This window comes from Nyctereutes procyonoides, unplaced genomic scaffold (genome assembly GCF_905146905.1).
Source record: "Nyctereutes procyonoides isolate TBG_1078 unplaced genomic scaffold, NYPRO_anot_genome, whole genome shotgun sequence".
Taxonomy (NCBI): domain Eukaryota; kingdom Metazoa; phylum Chordata; class Mammalia; order Carnivora; family Canidae; genus Nyctereutes; species Nyctereutes procyonoides.
The window spans coordinates 37671485-37691536 of record NW_026575052.1 but is presented as its reverse complement, the minus strand read 5'-3'; the positions used below and the strand labels follow the sequence as shown (position 1 = coordinate 37691536).

Genomic DNA, 20052 nt, shown 5'->3' with positions numbered 1-20052 from the left:
GCAACTGTTCAGAGACCCTCTGTCTGGGTCTATAATCCCATTCAAAAATCAGGTTTGGGCAGCCTGGGTGGCTCAGCGGTTTAGTACCGCCTTCAGCCCAGGGCCTGATCCTGGAGACCCAGGATCGAGTCCCACGTTGGGCTCCCTGCATGGAGCTTGCTTCTCCCTCTGCCTGTGTTTCTGCCTCTCTCTCTCTGTGTCTCTCATGAATAAATAAAATCTTAAAAAAAACAAAAACAAAAACAAAAATCAGGTTCCTGACCTTTGAACAGTGGCCCATGATTTTTGGGATGTGCTACATTTTACTTTTTAGGTTTTGATAGTGGTAATGGGTATATGACCCATAGTATCTTCTTGCTTATTGGAGCCAATAGTAAGTTGAATATGACGTTCTTTGCTGAGCCTTTTTTTTTTTTTTTTTTTTAAGATTTTTAATTTATTTATTCATGAGAGAGACACAGAGAGAGAAGGAGGCTCTCTCTGGGGAGCCTGATGGAGAACTTGATCCCAGGACCCCGGGATCATGACCTGAGCTGAAGGCAGATGCTCAACCGCTGAGCCACCCAGGTGCCCCTTTACCGACCTTTTTATAGAAGAGCTTCATTTACAGCATTTGATGACATTTATAGTTGGGCTTAAAACAATTACCATTTTCTCTTTCATCAGTTCCTTGATTTCTTTTTTTTTTTTTTTTTTTTTTTAGTGGGAAACTTGGGGGCAGTGTATGTAGGAGATGCTACAAAGAGGAAATAAGTGCAATAGAAGCTACGTGAAGCCTCTGAGGTGCACACACACTGTTGCTGGAAGGCACTTCCGAGTGCTGATGGCTTGTGTTAGCAGCCTGACTGATGCAGAGATTGAGTAGTTTGCTGAAGTGCTGTGAACCTTCTCTCCTTACTAATAAATTATAGCCTCAAGTCTTGTCTAACTCTTAGAGTCAGCCTTAACATTTTCCTTCCCTCTTTTGTTTTTGGGGAAGCTCCTCTGTTTGCCGGGAAGGAAAGATGAGATATGTCTTTCCAGGCAACACCAGGGTCTTTTCCTTTTCTTTATTTCCTCCTGTGTGTAGCCATGAGATTGTATAAAGGAACATTTGTAGGGGGATCCCTGGGTGGCTTAGTGGTTCAGCGCCTGCCTTTGGCCCGGGGGCATGGTCCTGGAGTCCTGGGATCGAGTCCCGTGTTGGGCTCCATGGAGCCTGCTTCTCCCTCTCCCTGCCTCATTCTCTCTCTCTCTCATGAATAAATAAATCTTAAAAAAAAAAAAAAAAAGGAACATTTGTAGAGGCTGTTCAATCCACTAGTCTGAAATGCCAAGACAACTAACCTATCTACCCTACTTACCTTTATTTCTCTCTCTCTTTTCCCTCCCTCTCATTTCTTTCCTGCCTTCTGCCCTTCCTTCTTTTTTTCTTTCCTTTATTTTTCAATTGGGAGTAGGCAATGTAAAGGTGCAACCTGACTGGCTAATGTAAGATAGTAAATAGTCAGACATATGTTCCTTCCTTAGAAGACCTGGATTGTTTGATTTGCCTTCTTGTGACCTCATTCTTGTTGTCACCATATCTTCTTCTCAAATTAGTGAACTTTGCATATGGGTTCAGCTTTTATTCCATAGCTGGGTCTGTCTGTAGCAACTGCAGTTTACTTTGTAAAAGGCTTATTAGTAAGTCTATATAACTTGTCATAATTCTAGCACTTTAACTTTTTAAGGTATATGTTTTGATTATCTGGTTTACAAAAGTGCTATATAAAAATCCACCTATGCCATATAATTGCTGAAATACTCAGTAAGCTCTGCTTTTTATGACCAAGTTATGGGATGAGTAATTACTCTCCAGAGTGAGTGGTTCAAAATGAAATAACTATATGCCTAAGGTGTGATGTGACACCAGATGTATTTAAGCCCCAAGGGTATGTAATTATCTCACTACTCTTGCACATACACATGAGTACACTTATGCTTATGGCAGGAGTTTTATGTGCAAAAGAAAATTCACTTCTGGAAAGTGAAGGAGCAGTCCATTATTTTTGAGAGGCTCAGAGGTGGTTTGGTATTAGAGGCCCGTTTCACTTCTCCCCAACAAAATTGGACCTCACTGGACTGTCGAGTAAACCAGTCTCAAACCCTGGATTTCAGATATTAAGGATAATGTAGGGATTTCCTCAAAGCACCATGTTTATAATTTATATTCTGCTGCCCTGTACTCAGTGACTTGTTATGTACTCCATTTTGGACTCTATTTTGATCATCAGATGTATGACTTAAAGACAATAAATGTTGTACTCTGGCTTCCTTTTGAAAATAAAAATGGTTGTAGTCTACTTAAATTTTTAATTTTGTATACAAGTTATTTGTCTAGTCTCTTTCTATAGATCATGAATAATTAAAGTTAGTACCTCAAGCTGATTTTTCTTTTCTAGTTTTAATTTAGTGTTGAAATAATATTTTAAGCGCATTAAAAATGTGCCTGATACATTTTATCACAATTCTGCTAGTCCCGTCAGTTAACCGTGCTATTGTGTAACATGATCAGGTTACACCAGTCTGGTACCCTCCCAGCAAAGGACCAGTACTTCAGTTTGGGGATTTGGTTGGTAGTTCTGACAGTTGACAAGCCTAGGAGATGAAAATGTCCTTAGTGTGGGGACTAGTGCAGAGGCCCACAGTGGCTGCTAGGTCTTCCCTTGGGCTAGAGAAAGGCCAGTTGAGATACTGCTGGCTTTGGGACTCCAAGTAAATCAGCAGTTGATGGGAGCTTACCTGTTTACAAGGTGATTCTCTTGGGAAGCTTTTTTTTTTTTTTTTTTAAATAATGTCAGGGGCCAAATGTTTGCTTAGTTTTGAAACTAAGTGAGAGCAATACAAACATTTAAAGCTTTAAATTCTTAAAAATATAATTACAGGTAGTTTATGAAAACCAAACAGGACATGCATGCTGTGCTAATAACATCAGTATGTTAGGGAGCAACCACTGTATCAAATATCCATGTACTCAGTGAAGAGTTGTGAATTTCAGATTGTTTGTATTTGTGCTGTCTACAGTAGTAGCTGCTTGGCCACATGTGACCTCATTTGAAATGAATTGAGATGTGTAATGCATGGACCAGAGATAAGACTTGGTGCAATAAAAAGCATGTAAAATATATCATTAGAAATTTGAAATGATGATATTGTGGGTATTTTGGGTTACATGAGATGTATTAATTAAATTTCATTTCATTTTTATTTTCACCTTTTAAAAATTTTTTACCTTTTTTTAATGTGGCTACTAGAAAATTTAAAATTGTATGTGTGGCTCACATTTTTCTCTCAGTGCTGGTTTTTAGACCCTGTGGTCTCATATAAGTTCTTTTTGTTTAGGTATACGTTTCAATTATAATTCAATTACATACTTGATTTTAACTTTTTGCCAACATATATCTAAATATCTTGTAGTGATTCTTAAGCCATCATTACAAGCACTGTTCTTGAATTGCTCTTCGTGGATTATTTTCAATCTTAAATTTCTAAGGTAGAAGATCCATCTACCAAGTGATTATTTTCTAGGTTTGAAACTTCATTGGCTAAGTTATTTCCCATAGTCTGAGAATCTAAATCCATTTTATCTGGCTAGGAAGAGCTCAGTGGATTGGTTTTGATATTTAAAATTGAGATTTTGTTTCTAGGTGTAAGATATGCATTGAGAGCTAAAATTATATTTACTTTCAAAAATTGTTCAAAAATTTTCAAAAATTTACTTTCAAAATTGTTAGAAATCTATTGCCTTTGTAATAATGTAAGGAAACTATCTTAAAGGTTTGTATTTTCATATGAAGACAGAAGGGTGGTGTTTCCTTGAGTTTCAAAGTGTTTTTTGGATCTTACTATCCAATGGAAAAAAAGGAGGGACAGACCAACACATGATGGTCAATTCTTTGTTTTGGCATAGTTTTCATGGTGTGGTCCCTGGTTTAGTAGCATCAGCATCTCCTGGAAATTTCTTGGAAATGCACATTCTTCTCTTCTAGTCCAGATACACTGACTGGGAAACTCTGGAAGTGGGGCCCAGAACCTCGGTTTTAATAAGCCTTCTGGGTGATTTTATCTATCTATCTATCTATCTATCTATCTATCTATCTATCTATCTATCTAATCTATTTTTAAAAAAGATTTTATTTCAGAAAGAGCATGCAAACATGAGCTGGGGGGTAGGTAGGGAGTGGCAGAGGGAGGAGACTCCCTGCTGAGTAGAGAGCTTGATGTGGGGGCCTCATGGGGCTCCATCCCAGGGCCCTGTGATCATGACCTGAGCAGAAGGCAGACACTTAACTGACTGAGCCACCCAGGTGCCCCTCCAGGTGATTTCATACATAAAGAAGCACTGGCTTAATATACTGGTTAGGGTTCAGCCAAGAAAAGGGAAACTACTCTCAATTTTTAAAATAGGAATTCAGTGCAGGAGTTTGGTTACACAAGCTCCTGGTTGTGACAGAGGAGATGAGACAGCAATATAGGATGGTGAGGCAACCAAGAGGTAAACAGCAGTGGGAAGAGAAGAGTACCACTAGTGGTAGGGTTATGGGAGCTTTGGGAGCCAGGGCTGTTCTGAGATTAGAATCTTCTGGTAGGAGCTGGGGTCATGGAAGAAATGAAACCATTCCTGGGAACATTGCCTGAAGTGGAGAAGGAGAGGGAGAAATATCCTGGCTCCTCCCTTCTTCCCACCTATCATTTCTCCACACGTGCTTCCCATAGACTGAGCCCAGAGAAAAGCCAGGTGACCTGGGAGCCTGAGAAATGATGTTTTGTAGTGATGAACTCTCCTGAGATAAAGAGCTCTCAAAGAATAGATCTCTGGGAATAGGCCCACGACTGGGACACCTGGTATTTACACTTTAAAACACAACAAGATTTTGACATAATTAAAAAATTTTTAAAGTCACTTTAATACCAAAAGAAATCTCAGAATAGAGGACAGTCTTCTTAATGGGATAAATTTAGCTTTCTGAAAATGAACATGTCGTTTTATAAATTCACTGTTGGTCAGGGAAGTCTTTTCAGGGGACCAGCATCTCTGAGTGTGGGAAACATTACTGTATACCTTGGAAAGACTTGGTTCTTATTTCCTGCCTACTCCAGGACTTATTTTAGTCCTGTTCCTATTGAGGAGTTACAGAGCTGTCCATGGTTGTTAGAGCTGTTATGTGGTAAATGTGTGAAATTTGTTTCCTCAGTTTCTCTGACAACTTTTCTGGAATATCCTGAATGTTTTTCTTTTCATATTTCTCCTTTTCACTTCTTTCTTAGAGCTTAGTTCTACCATTTTGTATGTCCTCTTTGGCTCAAGTATTTGCGTTTCCTCCCTTGGTTTCCTGTCCTCTCTCCCTCTTTCTTTTGTTGGTTCAGTTTGATTAAACTATGGTTGATAGGAGGAGGACAATTACAGTGATGGAGCTGTAACAAGGAAGATGCAAATTTTAGATTTTCAAAGTAAAGTTAGAAGTAGTGTCTTGAAACTTGTAAACCCTTGAAAAGATACTGAAGATCTCATCAGAATCTCTGCGAAAAGTCGTGATGCGATCCTTATCCTTTTAACATAATCTCTCTCTCTCTTTTTTTTTAAGATTTTATTTATTTATTCATGATAGACATAGAGAGAGAGGCAGAGACACAGGCAGAGGGAGAAGCAGGCTCCATGCAGGGAGCCTAACGCAGGACTCGATCCCGGGACTTTGATAGTTTAATCAAAACTGGGCCAAAGGCAGGCGCTGAACTGCTGAGCGAGCCACCCAGGGATCCCGATCCTTATCGTTTTAAATGAATGTATGTTTTTTTCCAGACAGCAGGTATTTAACTGCCAATATTTGAAACAGTATTGTTTTATACTACTATATATAACAAATGGAAGGGAAGAAGCTAACTACAATTCCCCCCCTTGAGAGGCACCATGTTCTGAATTCCAGTTGACTGTCTTAGAATCCAATTAAGTGTTTAACGGTCCAAAATCAAATCTAATATTTCTGAATGCAAATGAGTCTGAAACATCTATTTTTCTTATATTTGAAAGATCTGTGCTTTCTTCACTGACTTTTTTGTGTTCATATTTCAAAAATAAAAAACGTTGCAGGTAGGTGAGGAGTTGGTATAGTTTTTGTTTTACTTCTAAGTCTTAGAAATAGGGAATGCTGCCATTTACAATTTGTAATTGGGAGAGGAGTTGTGGTTCATGAGGTCTGGTAAAAGACCAGGCTATTGTTTTGTGTGAAGGGTGCTGAGTGGGATGCTTATAAAGTAGTGCTTCCAACCTCTTACCTCAGAACACACAGAAAATAATATTTTGTACAATTCACTGGGGCAGGAGGTTTTAAACTATAGAAAAGCTGCCCCTGGGCTGGTAGCCCCAGCTGGCTGCCCCAAGAGGTGAGATATCAATTTCTTACAATATTCATTGGTAATATTGGGATGTCTTGCTGTATGGAGGGCATTATTCAAGGGGTAATGAGTCCTAGTCTCCAGAGGAACTCAGTACTTACAAGTTCTAACACAAGCATCTAGTGTTAAGTTATAATAGTTATTGTTTGGTGGAATACTTGGAAGAATGGAGTTTGGCTCTGTTTGAGGTGGAAGGGTTCTAGCAAAGGCTCTATCGAGGGAACGAGACATGGAAGGCATCCTGTATGGAGGAATTACCTTGTGCAAAGGTAGAGAGGAAGCAAAGGGCAGGGGGAGTTTGGGGAATGCCAAGGATTTCTGATGTGATTGGAGTGTAAGATTTGGGGATGCAAATAGGGAGTAGTATAGTGGGAACTACTATTAAACAAGTAGGCGGGGACTGGCCTCCTGAAGGCCTTTATGTGATTGAATGAGCCCAGGACCTTGGGCAACACTGGTAGTGACATGATCACAAACCTCCCTTCTTCCTTCTAGGAAAATCTACCTGGGGCAGTGTAGAATGAACTGGAGCCTATAAGCTGATCAATCCCTGGGGAGGGAAAAGCATTGATCCAGTCTACTTAAGGAATAATAAGGGCTTGCCCTTGGTGAATGGATATTCAGAGTGCTGCTTGACCTGGGATCCTGTAGATTTTGCTTATTGATATGAAGAAAGGTGACTCAGATTTGGAGACTGGATGAAGGAAAGGATGATTGGGACTATTTTCAGAATTAGAGTCTTGTATGGGGGACAAGGAACTTGATTTTGGACATGTGGATTTTAAGATGCTTGCAGAGATACAATTGCTAACATTTATAAAGTGCCAGGTTCTTTTTTTTTTTTTTTAAGATTTTATTTATTCATGAGTTACACAGAGAGAGGGTGAGAGAGGCAGAGACAGAGGCAGAGGGAGAAGCAGGCTCCATGCAGGGAGCCCAGCGTGGGACTTGATCCCGGGGCTCCAGGATCAGGCCCTGGGCTGAAGGCAGGCGCTAAACCGCTGAGCCACCTAGGGATCCCCAAAGTGCCAGGTTCTGATCTAAGTACATTTTACCTTTTTTTTTTTCCTAAGTACATTTTAAAAGTCCTTCTGTTCTCATGACAGTCATAAAAAGTAGGTGTTATCGGTTAGTGTCCAGTGTCCAGTCAGGAAAACCCAGTTGTGGGTTGTTTTAAGCACAGAGGGAGTAATGCAGGGAATTGCATTACAGTGATACTAAAGACAAAGTTACAATGAGACTGGAAGGACTGGAGGAACAAAAAGAAAAAGGTGTGTGTTGGAGGAGTGGATGTTGGAGCAAAAGGAGAGAGAGAATGTGTGCAGATGAATGTGGGAGGAACAAAAAGGAGAAGGGGATGTTAATCAGCTATCAGACAGCTGCTGCATAAACTGGATATTCTACAGATTTGCTGGAGATGTTAATTGGTTCTGCTGCTTTGGAACCACTGAAAATGCTGCTGGAGCCTGTGGTTGTCTGCTGCTACTTTTGGAGGTACCACCAGGAACAGGAAACAAAGACATTTTCCTTTCTTTCTTTCACCTTGCAGTCTCCTGCCTCTGTTTCCCATGAGCAGTGTCCAACAGGAAGCTAATTGGCAAGAGAGTTTGGAAAATGTAGTTTATAGATTTCTAGCTCCTTGTGATACAGAGAAGTGATGAGAACCAACAGAAAAATAACCAGTACGGTGTGGGTACTGTTTTTATCCTTATGTTACAGGTGTGGAGACCAAGTCACAGAGAGGGTCACATGCCCACGACTTGGCAGAGTTGAGATGTGAATCTAGGTTAGTCTGGTTTTAGAGTGTGTGTGCTTAGCCTCTGCACTTTGATCTTGCCTCCACACATGGTTATTATTTGCTTTTTCTCTTTATTGCTGAGCACTTGAAATGAGCAGCTGTTTCCATTGATTTTGCTTATTCTGCACTTACTTTTTCTTTTGATATCTCTTACTGGCATCAGTTTTTCACAAACTCAACCTCTGGAACCCTCTGTCTTCTTGGTCACTATTGACTTTATAGCCAATGTGATGAGTTATTTCAGTTTCTATATATCTTTAATCTATTTCTGGCTTTTGATACGGATATCCATTTATATGGAATTCCAACCTTGATTTCTACAGTGCTGGCTTGCTTCATTTTCCCTATATCTGACAGAGGCTCTTTGGTTTTCTTCTTTCTTTTCTCATTTCTTAGACCATTGCCATATCTTGCCTTCAGTGTGGATTTCATAGGAAGCTACTTAATGTTAATTTCATATTTAAATCAGAACCAAAGAAAACCACAAGTATATAGTTCTTGTGGCCTGGGCGCCGGGGTGGCTCAGGCGTTTAAGCATCTACCTCCTCTGGTCATGATCCCCGGGCCTTGGGATCTAGTCTCACATCATGCTCCCTACTCGGTGGGGGAACCTGCTTCTCCCTCTCCTCTTGCTTTCCCCTTCTGGTCATGTGCAGCGCATTTAATTTCTCTCCCTCTCTGTCAAAAAAATAAAGTCTTAAAAAAAAGACAGTTCTTGTGGCCTTTTTTTTCCTTTGTGTGTTGTGAAGTCACAGGCAAGTCAGAGCAGGGCCTTCCTTAATTTGTGCTCTGCCCTGGGCAAGTAGGAAAAGAATAGGGTGAGTGAAGGAGACAGACTCGCTCTAGTACCTACCATGTGTCAGCCCCGTGCTAAGTGCTTCAGAAGCATTGCTTCATTTAAATTCTCCTGTGTGAGATCAGTTGTTACTCTTCTTTTACAGGTGAAGAAAAACTGACTCTTTGTAATGAACCAGTAGTAGAAGTGGGGTTGAAACCCTCCTCTGATTTGCTCTGACAGCCATGTTTTTTTCCTCTGGACCGCCTGGGTGAAGCCCCCACTTTCTTGTCTGTTGAATGAAGAAACTGGGCAAGATAATTTTTAAGACCCATTTCAGGACCATCGTTCCGATTCTGTCACACACTGGTTGTCCTGAGCTGTAGTTGCTTCTAATACTGAAAAAGGAAGTTGCCATCCCACTCTAGGAAACATCCTGTTTTATTAAGACCAAGAGTACTAACGTGTTATTTGTAGAAGTTGTGAAGTAGGGCAAAGGCATTTAAAGTAGTCCTGATGATAGATCTTCATATAAGTTGCAAGGGAGCCCCATTACCTCCAAATGAGGCTGCTGCCTAGAACATTAGAGTCTGTGGCTTTTATTGACAGGGGCTCAGAGTAATAGCTTTGGAACAACTCCAGTCTAAACAAAGGGCAATTCTGTTATTCCATTATACTTTCTGTTGAGAGCATGTGCTTCCAAGATTATTAAGAATCCCTTTCTTGGGAAGGAATTTAGTCTGCGATTTGCAAGAAGATAGTGAAAAATATATTTTATTTTATTTTTTAAAAAGATTTTATTTATTTATTCATGATAGACATAGAGAGAGAGAGAGAGAGAGAAGCAGAGACCCAGGCAGAGGAAGAAGCAGGCTCCATGCTGGGAGCCCTACGCGAGACTCGATCGCAGGACTCCAGGATCACGCCCTGGGCCAAAGGCAGGCGCTCAACCACTGAGCCACCCAGGGATCCCTGAAAAATATATTTTAAAGATAAGATTCACTGCAGTGTGTCTTGATAGCTTTATAAAGTCAGTGGACAACCCTAAAATGATTAACTGTCATATGATTCGCCCATATCTTGTCTTCAAACATGCAAATAGATGGTTTAGGTGGGTACCTACATTTTTTTTTTGATTTACACAGTACACAACACAAAATACTTAGCTAAGTATTCCTAGATATGTCTATATCCTTAGAGTAATAACTATATTTCCAGGTTATGTAGAATCTGTTTTACCGTCCTTACTCATAAATATCCTCCAGCCCCTTCCTCGTTTTCACATTTTATTCTGTAAAAATGGGAAATTGAAAGGTTTATATCTCTTCTTTTGACTTTTTTACTGGCTTCCCCTGCTTTAGAGGAAGCCTGCAGGGGGAATTGGCTCCCTGGCCACACCTTTATTTGGTTTAGTTGGTTCTTCTTTTAGCGGACCTCTAACTGTTGATGTCCCCAGGGTTTGAGGTTGGGTTCTTTTCTCCTGCCTCGTGTTCTTTTCCTAGATGGTGTCAATCATCCCCCAAGTCTTCTATGCCACCAAGTGATGGTGGCTCACCAATTTTTGTTTCCAGGTCTGACTGCTGTCCTGGTTGCTTATTTACCTCTTATTTCTATTAACTTTGGCAGGTATTTCAAGCCATTTTAAGACTGCCACTCCTGCCCAGTAAGAAACTACATCACAGCCATGTACACACATATATTACTGTAAATAATAGGAACAAAAGTTTCACAAAGACAGCAGTTACCTTTAAAACATGACATACTTGCTGATGTTTTCAAAAGTATTCTGTTTCATTTCATTGAAGATGTTCTTTTGACCCACAACACTGGTCTCTAAGCATCTACTCAATTAATGGATGATGTCCTACTATTTGGGAAACACTTTTCTAGAGCCACTAGATGTGTTAGGCATATTCCAGGTTGTGGGAAGTCTATCTACCTATTTGAAGACCGTAAATATGTAGAGTGCGATAGTTAATTATGAAAGAAGGCTTGACCAGATTCCTTGCTTTTCTCTGTTTCAGGAGCCCAAAATTTCTTGGACTGTCTGGTCTTAGCGAGGTCACCAATAATCTAACCACCAGCTGGATGACCCTCTTAGGAAATTGTAGTTTTGCCCTGTCCCTGTCTGAGCAAGATCTGGATAAATGGAGTTGCAAACTTTTTAAAAGTTATGAAGTGAAACCAATCAGAATTCCCAGGTCCAAAACAAATGTCATCAGGCATACACACACACACGTGTGTGTGTGCGTGTGTGTGTGTGTGTGTGTGTGTGTGTGTATATTTATTTTTCTTTCAAATGCTTAGGAGATTTTGGTATTCCAGAGCAAAATATGTTTCTTCCTGGCGAATCAGTGTCTTTCAGATACCCAAGGTAAAGCACTCTGGTTCCAGTTTGTTGTCCCTTTTCCCCTGAGGTTCTTGATGAAGAGCTCTGTTGTGTTTTTTTTTTTTTTTTTTAGAAAGAGCAAGAGCAGGAGCACGTGTGCAAGGTTGGAGGGGAGGACAGAGGAAGAGGGAGGGAGAGGGGAGGAGTCAGAGGGAGAGAGAGAATCGCAAGCAGGTCCCACACCCAGCTTGGAGTTTGATGTGAGGATGATCTGACAACCCTGAAATCACGACCTGAGCCAAAATCAAGAGTTGGGAACTTAACCGACCGAGCCACCTAGGTGCCCTTGTAGAGCTCTGTTTTTTACCACCTGTCCACTTAGCAGCTCTCTGACATCTACTTGAACAGTGCTGCTAAAATGAGGAAGCTTATTTCCTCTCATTTTGACTGCACCGGTCTTTCCCACTCCACAGGGGGCACTGCACACAGGGAAGGTGGTTGATTGGAGTCCACTGAGGCCAGGCAAATGGAAAAGGTTCATTAGAGGCAACAACACCCATTTAAAAATTTATCTGATATTAGAGTGACCACGTAAACTCCTCAAGAGAGTCAGTATGGAATCAGAGCTAGTAGCTTTTGGTTGTTCAGAATTGTTTATTAGTTAGAATTGGTAAGGATGCTCTCAGTCACCTGCTGACATGTGGAAATTGACGGATTATATCGTACCTGCTTTGAATATGTCTGTAACAGAACTCCCTATAATACGATTTTATAGGTACTTACCTTGCACGCTTCTGCTAAGCTCACAGAAGGTTGACTAATCCAATGTTCTCAAAATCCTCCTCTCTGATCCAAGAGTGTTCTCATATTTTACACCCAACGTTTATTCTAATGAGGCTTTAGGAAATAGCTTATATCATGCTAAAGAAATTTACAGTTGGCATAGTGACTTAATGGTTGGTTAGTTGACTTGTGGGGATTATGCAGGGATGCGGTGGGGGGGGACCCTAGCTGTGCTAGTAGCATGGATCTAAAAATACTGTGCTAATAATATGAACACTGCAGAGGTATAAGTCGTTCTTGAGGGAAGCTCAAATATGTTTTAAAGGTTATTACAAAGACACACTTCTGTTTAACATTTTAGTATTAACTTAGGAGCCAGTATTTTTTAAATGGCCTGTAAAGCTTATTTTCTAATTCAGAAGCACAATAGCACATTGTTTAACCTTTGGACTATCCCACAACCGCTTCTAGATTTGAGGGGAACCTAATCTCAGAATTGCAGTTGGTGAGGTTTTTTTGCATTTTCATTTTTGAATATTAGGGTCACCTGTGTCAAAGATCTGAAAATTATGGTCCATCAGCTAAATCTGACCTGCCACCAGTTTTATATACCTTGTAAACTGAGAATGGCTTCTACATTATTTTAATAGATGGGGGAGGGGTGGGGAAAGAATATTTTGTGACATGTGAAAATTATATGAAATTTAAATTTCAGAGTCCATAAATAAAATTTTATTGGAACACATCCGTGCTCATTATTTTACATATTGTCTGTGGCTGCTTCTGTGGTACAAGAGCAGAATTGAGTAGTTGCAACAGACTTTATGGCCTGCAAAACGTAAACTAGGAAAAGCCCTTTACAGAAAGTTTGCTCACCCCTGGCCTATATATTTTCTAGCCTTTTGGAATGTAACATATTTTATCAATGAACTTTATTTTTATTTTTTTTTGAGAGAGAGTGCATGGAGGGAGGGGGCATGGGGGCGGGGAGCAAGAATCCCAAGCAGGCTCCGTAGGGACCTTGTGGGGACCCCCGTGCGTGGGGCTCAGTCTCAGGACCCTAAGACCGTGACTGGAGCTGAAATTAAGTCAGATGCTTAACTGACTGAGCCATCCAGGTGTCCTGGTTATTTTAAAAGATTCCAATGTGGAATATCATGTTCATAAACATAGGTAATAAGAAGGATTTGGAGGTTAAAAACAGGTATTTGTTTCTATATAAATAGTTACTAGACCAGCTTCTTGGGTAGGGAATGAATGACTTGCTGAATTTTGAGAAATGGCAGTTAAAGTGCTATGACACAGAAATACAGTAGTGCTGAATATAGTTACTGTGATAAAAGTGGAATATTTTAAACTTTGTTTTGGATTTGACAGCTTCTATTTTTGAGGTATCTTAAATACATTTTGTATGATCCCCTCCATTTCACCCCTCCCTTGTGTGCTTTTATTTTAATCTAGTGAAGATAGTCTCACAGTAAACAGTGTGATTATATTCTCTTCTAACACTTAGTGGTTTTTGATACTTAAGTTTGTCTAATGGGCCCATCACTAAAAGTTGGAGCCATTTCTCTCTGCTGCCTTGCTTTAGAGACATGTGCACACAGCACTGGGTTGAGGTGGAGAAAAGTTGTTGTGTCAAGCCTCCCCCCCCCCCCCCAATATCTGGCAGTCGCCCCAGGCAGACAGATGTGTCTGAGATGAGGGAGTTTTCTAGATGACTTAGTTCCTCTCCAGTACAGCACCTCAGACCCCAAGCCTATCTTACATTAGCTGTCACCTCTAATCTCCCCTGGCCCTTAGCCAAAGGAAAAGGGTTGTTTATGCTTTTGAGGACGGTTTCAGGCAGTGCGGTGTCCTAGCCTGCAGCTGCCATCCCTCACTGTCTTGTGTATCTGATTTGATGTAATAGTAGCAGAGTCACATCCAGTGTGCAAGACCCTGCTCCTCTGTAGGTCTGAAACACACAGTATTCTTACACTCTTGAAAATTACAAAGAAGCGGAATAAGCAAAAACAGAACTCTAAAACCAGATGTTACAAAGCACTGAAGTTTTTCCTCTTAAATAATTATTAGGAGATCCTGAATCCTCCTTTACAACCCGGATATTCTTACTTAGAAGTCATTTGGGGCACCTGGGTGGCTCATGTGGTTGAGCTTGGTTCAACTCTTGGTTTCATCTTGGGTTGTGATCTCATGGCCATGGGATTGAGCCTTGTGTCAGGCTCCATGCTCAGCATGAATCTGAGATTCTCTGCCTTTCCTCCCCCTCTTCCTTTCTCCCTACTCCGTGTGTGTGTGCTCTCTCAAATAAATAATAATAAATTAAGTCTTAAATCATTTAAGAAAGTCTGGCTATTTAGCTTTCTAGTTTACAGTATATTTGAAGGAGGTGTAGAAGAGGGGAAGGGAGAAGGGGATGCGCACCCCATACAGGCCTCTTAGCAGCTCAAGAAAGTGATAGCTTGAGAAAGTTTAAAACCTTAAAAAAGAAAAATAATTCAAGAACTCAGCAAAAGCATTTTGAGGCCGTTTGGTGTGGGACCAAAGCCCCAACCACCTCACTGTTCCTTGAAGGATCACTGTGTTATTGCTTACTGATCTTTTTGAGTCCTCTGTTTGAGCCAGTTCTGTTTATTAAGGCGTTACATGCTCTCCTCCTAACAGCGCATGATGCAAGAGTGGTTTTATCAACCCTTATGTTCATTTTATAACCAAGAAAATGAGAGATTTTTCTCTAGCTTTTCCAAGACTCATTAAGCACGGAAGCTAGGATTTGAACCTAGGTAGTCGGATTCCGGAGTTCATGCCTTTCCCATAATCTCCAGTCCCCAGAAGACGACAGGCAGAGCACGGACAGTTCTAATGTAGTGGTTAGACTTTCCAGCTTCAAATTCCAGTTTGGATACTTTATGACTTGTTAACAATGTTCATTGCCTCCATTTCTATATTTATAAAATACTACAGTAGATACTTTTCATTTTTTTAAAAGATTTTATCTGTTTATTCATGAGAGACCTAGAGAGAGGCAGAAACATAGGTAAGGGAGAAGCAGGCTCCCCCTGGGGATCCAGGATTTTTTTTTTTCCCCCAAGATTCAAATACATTTTATTAGACATGGGTAGGCAGGAGGCACCAGTGGAGTTCCCAGAGGGAACCCCGCCTCCAGGAGGATTGGGGGGGGTGGCTAAAAGGTTAAAAGCGCCAAGGCTGGCTTGTGGACTCAGCCTGGGCCCAGTGAGTCCTCAAACAGACTGAGAAGGTTCCGAGGTTCGAAGGAGGGGAAGGAGCCCCGAGGGGGCTCGGAGTCAATGTCACTCAGGTCCAGGACATCCCTCAGTGTGTACCTGTTCTGGGGGGCGGGGGAGCCACTGCGGGGGGTGGAGGTGTTCCCAGTAGCCCTGGCCAGGACAGCCTCTGCAGAGAGTGAGAGCCCCATGCTGTCATCATCCCAGCTGCTGGAGAGGCTGCTGTCCAGGAGGAGGATGCAGGGTGGGGAGCCAGGTGGAGTGGCTGGTGGGCTCAGTGGCAGCAGCCAGCTGGCAGGGTGAGCCAATCCATGCCAGAGCCAGCACAGCAAGGAAAGCAGGGCCTGCCACAGGGCCCACCCTCGGCTGAGGTATCACAGAATGCTCCAGGGCCGAGGCTGCCTGAGCGTGGGCAGAGCCAGCAGGGCCTCAGCGGTGGCCTGCAGCTTGGGGTCAGGTTCCAGCATCATGGTGAGGACAGAGCGCAGCTTGGAAGATAGGCCAGCAGTGAACTCCGGGGGCAGATAGCCCTGGCGAAGCTGCTGCCAGCCCTCCCCACCGTGGGGCAGCTCTATGTTGCATGCCGCTTCCAGCACGGTGAGACCCAGACTGAACACATCGGCCGCTGTCCCATAGGAGCCCTGCAGCAGCTCAGGGGCCATGTAATGGGGGTCTCCCTCCTGGGCCTCACCAGCTCCAGAGGTACCCAGCTCAACCAGCAGCCCAAAGTCACCCAGCTTGCAACGGCCCCAGGGCCCCAGGAAGATGTTGGCAGGCTTGACGTCAAGGTGGACCAGGCCTTCCAGGCCTGCATCACCACCTGCACCAAAGGCAGACCTCTGAGCCACCCAGGTGCCTCTACAGATTTTAAAGTTGTTTGTACTTACAGTTGTTGTGAGGATTCAGTGGGACTTTATATGTAAATAACCCAGTTATTTCTCGACAGCACATGTTGAGAGCTTAAAACATGTTAGCTACTATAGTTTATATAAAATACAGTTACTAATGATTCCCAGCAGATGCACCAGTAATTCTTTATATTTAAAAAGATAGATGTTTAATAAATTCTAGAAACATATTACTCACTTAAAATATTTAAAAAGTGTTAATGCTTATTAAGAGGTCATCATTTATCAAAATAAGGATAATTGGCATTGCCATTTTAGATATTGAGATGTTTTGCTTGATGTAAACATTAGAAAAGAAGGGGGAAACAAAACCCTTGAGAGGTCTGTCTTTGATTTTCCTTTATGATGTTCACTCCTGAACTTTTAAATAAATCCTTAAAAAAAAGTCTGGGCTTTTGCTCAGTAGGAGACTTACCTTTTTAATTACCAGTTTGCCTTTTGGGTAAAGAACTGTGGGTTTTCTATTATGTGTGTCAGTAGATGAAACAACTCTTACTGCTGGCTGGCTACCAAGAAAGGATGTGTATCTGGGATGTCATCATAAAGTTTTCCTTTGATCACATTGCCTGCACAAGATGCAAGTTGGCTAGCTCTCTGAGGGAGCGGAGCTCTGGCATGGAGCAGAGAGGCAGGCAAGAGTGTCCTTCACTCCAAAGTGTACTTTCTGCTTTGCCATATAATAGCTGTGTGAGCTTTGGGAAATCACTTAAGCTTTCTGAGCCTCAGTTTCATCATCTAATACCTGCCTTGCTTAACTTAAAAGGCTGATTGGAATGCCAGATGGCATATAATGTGAGAAGGAAGCACCTTGAGAGAGCGCTATAAAAAGAAAGGTCTAGATACATTTTAGCTATCCAGTAATATTCTATATATGATGATTTTTTAAAGCTTTTAAATGCTATACAAATGTCTGTTGGTGGTTTTAGCGATACGGCTTCTCTTCCTTGGGTACTGGATATAGATCCCTGTATTCTAAGATCTGAAGACCCAGTGGTTTTAGTAATAAATGTGGCAGTTCTTGGGGAGCTAAATCTCTCATTCCCCATTGAATTTCTCATACAACAATCAAAAGGTCTTTGGGCATAGGTAAGTGAAAGTGTAAGTTACTGTTGCAGAAGGAAATAATTTCATCATTGGATTAAACTTTAGTAAATGAGCATTCTGTATTAACCACCATTTTATATAGTAACTGAAAGAGACAGTTCTCAAAGTCTCTTGTAATAAATGTGTTCATTTATGGTTGGCTAGAACTGAGTCTTCCTCATGTCAGGTTTAGGTGACGTGGAGGTTTGGCTGAAATTTTTGGTTTAGTGTTTTGGGTGGCACATTCAGTTATTTCAGAAATGTTTTAATACTGTACATAGGTGTCTTTGGATTCGGACAGCCTGTGTGCTTACATGAGTTGTGATTTGTGATTATCCTGACTTAGGGGACATTAGATTTTCCCCTCCTCAAGCATAGCTCTGTATGCTTGTGCAAGCACCAGCCACCCTGCTAAATTAAGATAAAATTCCTGTGGTCTCAGGAACTGCCAGGCTAGTAGAGGAGACATTATTAAGATTTAAAATATTGTTAAAAAATAAATAAAATATTGTTAAATATGATTTTTATCTAATGAAGTTAATTCTTTCTTAGTGTAAGTACTTCTTTTCCAGCAAAGATTTTGCTAAGTATTTAGGATGTCAGTTATTACAAAACAAAACCAAACCAAAAAAACCACCAAACCAAAGTAAAACATGGACAGACTAGCATAAATCAGATAATAAAACACACCGGCTTAAAATTCAAATGGCTTTCCTACTGCATTTAAAGTAAAATTACTAGCGAAATAACTTCTAAGGCCCTAAGTAAGCTCACAATCAGCCGTTTTTTGCAAACTCTGTACAGTGGAACTTGGATCATATGTAACAATGTAGCACATCTTTATTGTTGTACTTTTTCAGTTTTGGGAGAAGAATTTAAAGAACACTTCGATTTCTGTTCTTATATTGTAAATTTGCAAAAGGTCTGTGGATCACCCATTTTTCAAAGCTTTATTAAAATAATAGAAGTAATTATTATTATTATTATTTTTAATTTTTATTTATTTATGATAGAGAGAGAGAGAAGCAGAGACACAGGCAGAGGAAGCCCGATGTGGGATTCGATCCCGGATCTCCAGGATCGCGCCCTGGGCCAAAGGCAGGCGCTAAACCGCTGCGCCACCCAGGGATCCCATAATAGAATTAATTAAACTGCATTTTGGAATTTTTGTAAGATAGTGGGGAAGAAAATTCCGTACCATCACATTGACCAGCCGTACTCAGCTTTAGTGTTTTCCTTTTTTTGCATTTTTCTGTGCATTAAAAAGGGTTTCCATCTAATGCACATTTTTGTATCCAGCTCTTTTTGTGTCTATGTAGCAAGCACCGCCTTCTACTCTGTCCATATTTTAATTTTTTCCCCCTTGGAGTGGGACACAAAGATAGACACAAAGATGTTTTTCGGACAATTATTCTTAAAATGAAAAGTTGGAAAAAATTAGAATTTTAGAAAAAACTCTAAAAGTGGACTTTTAGGAGAAGAAACTGGGCCAAAGGGCATGTGGATGTTTTTACGGCTTTTTGTGCATATTGGCCAATTCCTTGCCAGTTTCACACCTCAGTTACCAGTTCTAGATATTACTGTGGTTGTATATTTTTACAATTTTGCAAATTATCAAAAGTTTGCCCAAGACAAGTTACTACCTATTGTTTTAATGTGAAAATTTCGGGTTACTCAGGAAGTTAAATATTTTCCGATATGTTTGCTTATTTGTCACATTTCCTATTTCATGAATTTTATTCTTATCCCCTTCACGTGTTGATTAAGATTGAATAAAGGGGCACAGTGGTGGAGAGCATGAACTCTGGAGACAAATGTTACCTGCCTTCAGGAGTCGGCAGTGTTGGGCAGGTGCTGTCATCTTGCCAAGATTTTAGTTGCCTGTTTTGGACATTTGGAAGATTTTTTTAATTTTTAGGAATTTAAATGATTTTCCATTGTGATTTCTTCTCTGAATATAGGGAATATTTTTCACCTTTCTAGAAGTTTAAAACTTATTTCTGTTTTTGTTCTCCTTTAAAAAATTATTTTATCTTTTACCAAAATTTTATATTCTCAGCCCTTATAAATGAAGTTTCTCCCATTTGAAATTTTGAAATTGGCACTGTATTTGTAGTACAGCTAAATGTCCAGAAGTTTGTTAATGTGTTCACTTAAGTCACTTTTATTTTAGAAAAGAACCAGATCAGAGAACCAGAATTTTATTAGCTGTATCAGCTACTGTATCAGCTAATGTCTGATATAGTGATTTGTTAAATTTTGAGTATTAACAACAATTTTACTGGTTCAGGAGTATTTGGTGAGATATTTATCTTTGATTTTTTTTTTTTTTTCTGAAGGTGGGTTTTATATAGGAATCTGTACTTAAGAAACACGTGGCCTTGTGTAGTGTCCAGGGAGCAATTAGGAGGGCAATATGTTAAATCTCTTGCCTCAAGGCAAAACCATTAGTTGTGCTGTGTATTAGCCTCAAGGGGTGTAAATAACCAAACCATTCATGAAATCATCAGTTTCCTTTTATTTCAAGGCATCTGTAAAACCTTTAATCTGTGGAAGAATCAGAGGAAGTTGACCTATTGGATTTACAGATTATTTTCCTTCATGTGATTATTTTGAGTAGTGGTTGAACATAGGAAATATATATAAACTTTTAATTCCATTTTCTCTTTTGTTGCAAACATCCTAAAGTTCTGTTAAAATTTAAATGTAAGCAG

At 40.6% G+C, this 20052-nt stretch overlaps 1 protein-coding gene and 1 pseudogene across 1 annotated transcript in view; one reads left to right on the top strand and one right to left on the bottom strand.

Moving 5' to 3' along the window:
* ZSWIM6 (zinc finger SWIM-type containing 6) overlaps nucleotides 1–20052 on the top strand; it is a 192763-nt gene that overhangs the window by 20380 nt on the left and 152331 nt on the right. The window lies entirely within an intron of this gene.
* On the bottom strand, nucleotides 15323–19199 carry LOC129513544 (membrane-associated tyrosine- and threonine-specific cdc2-inhibitory kinase-like; annotated as a pseudogene).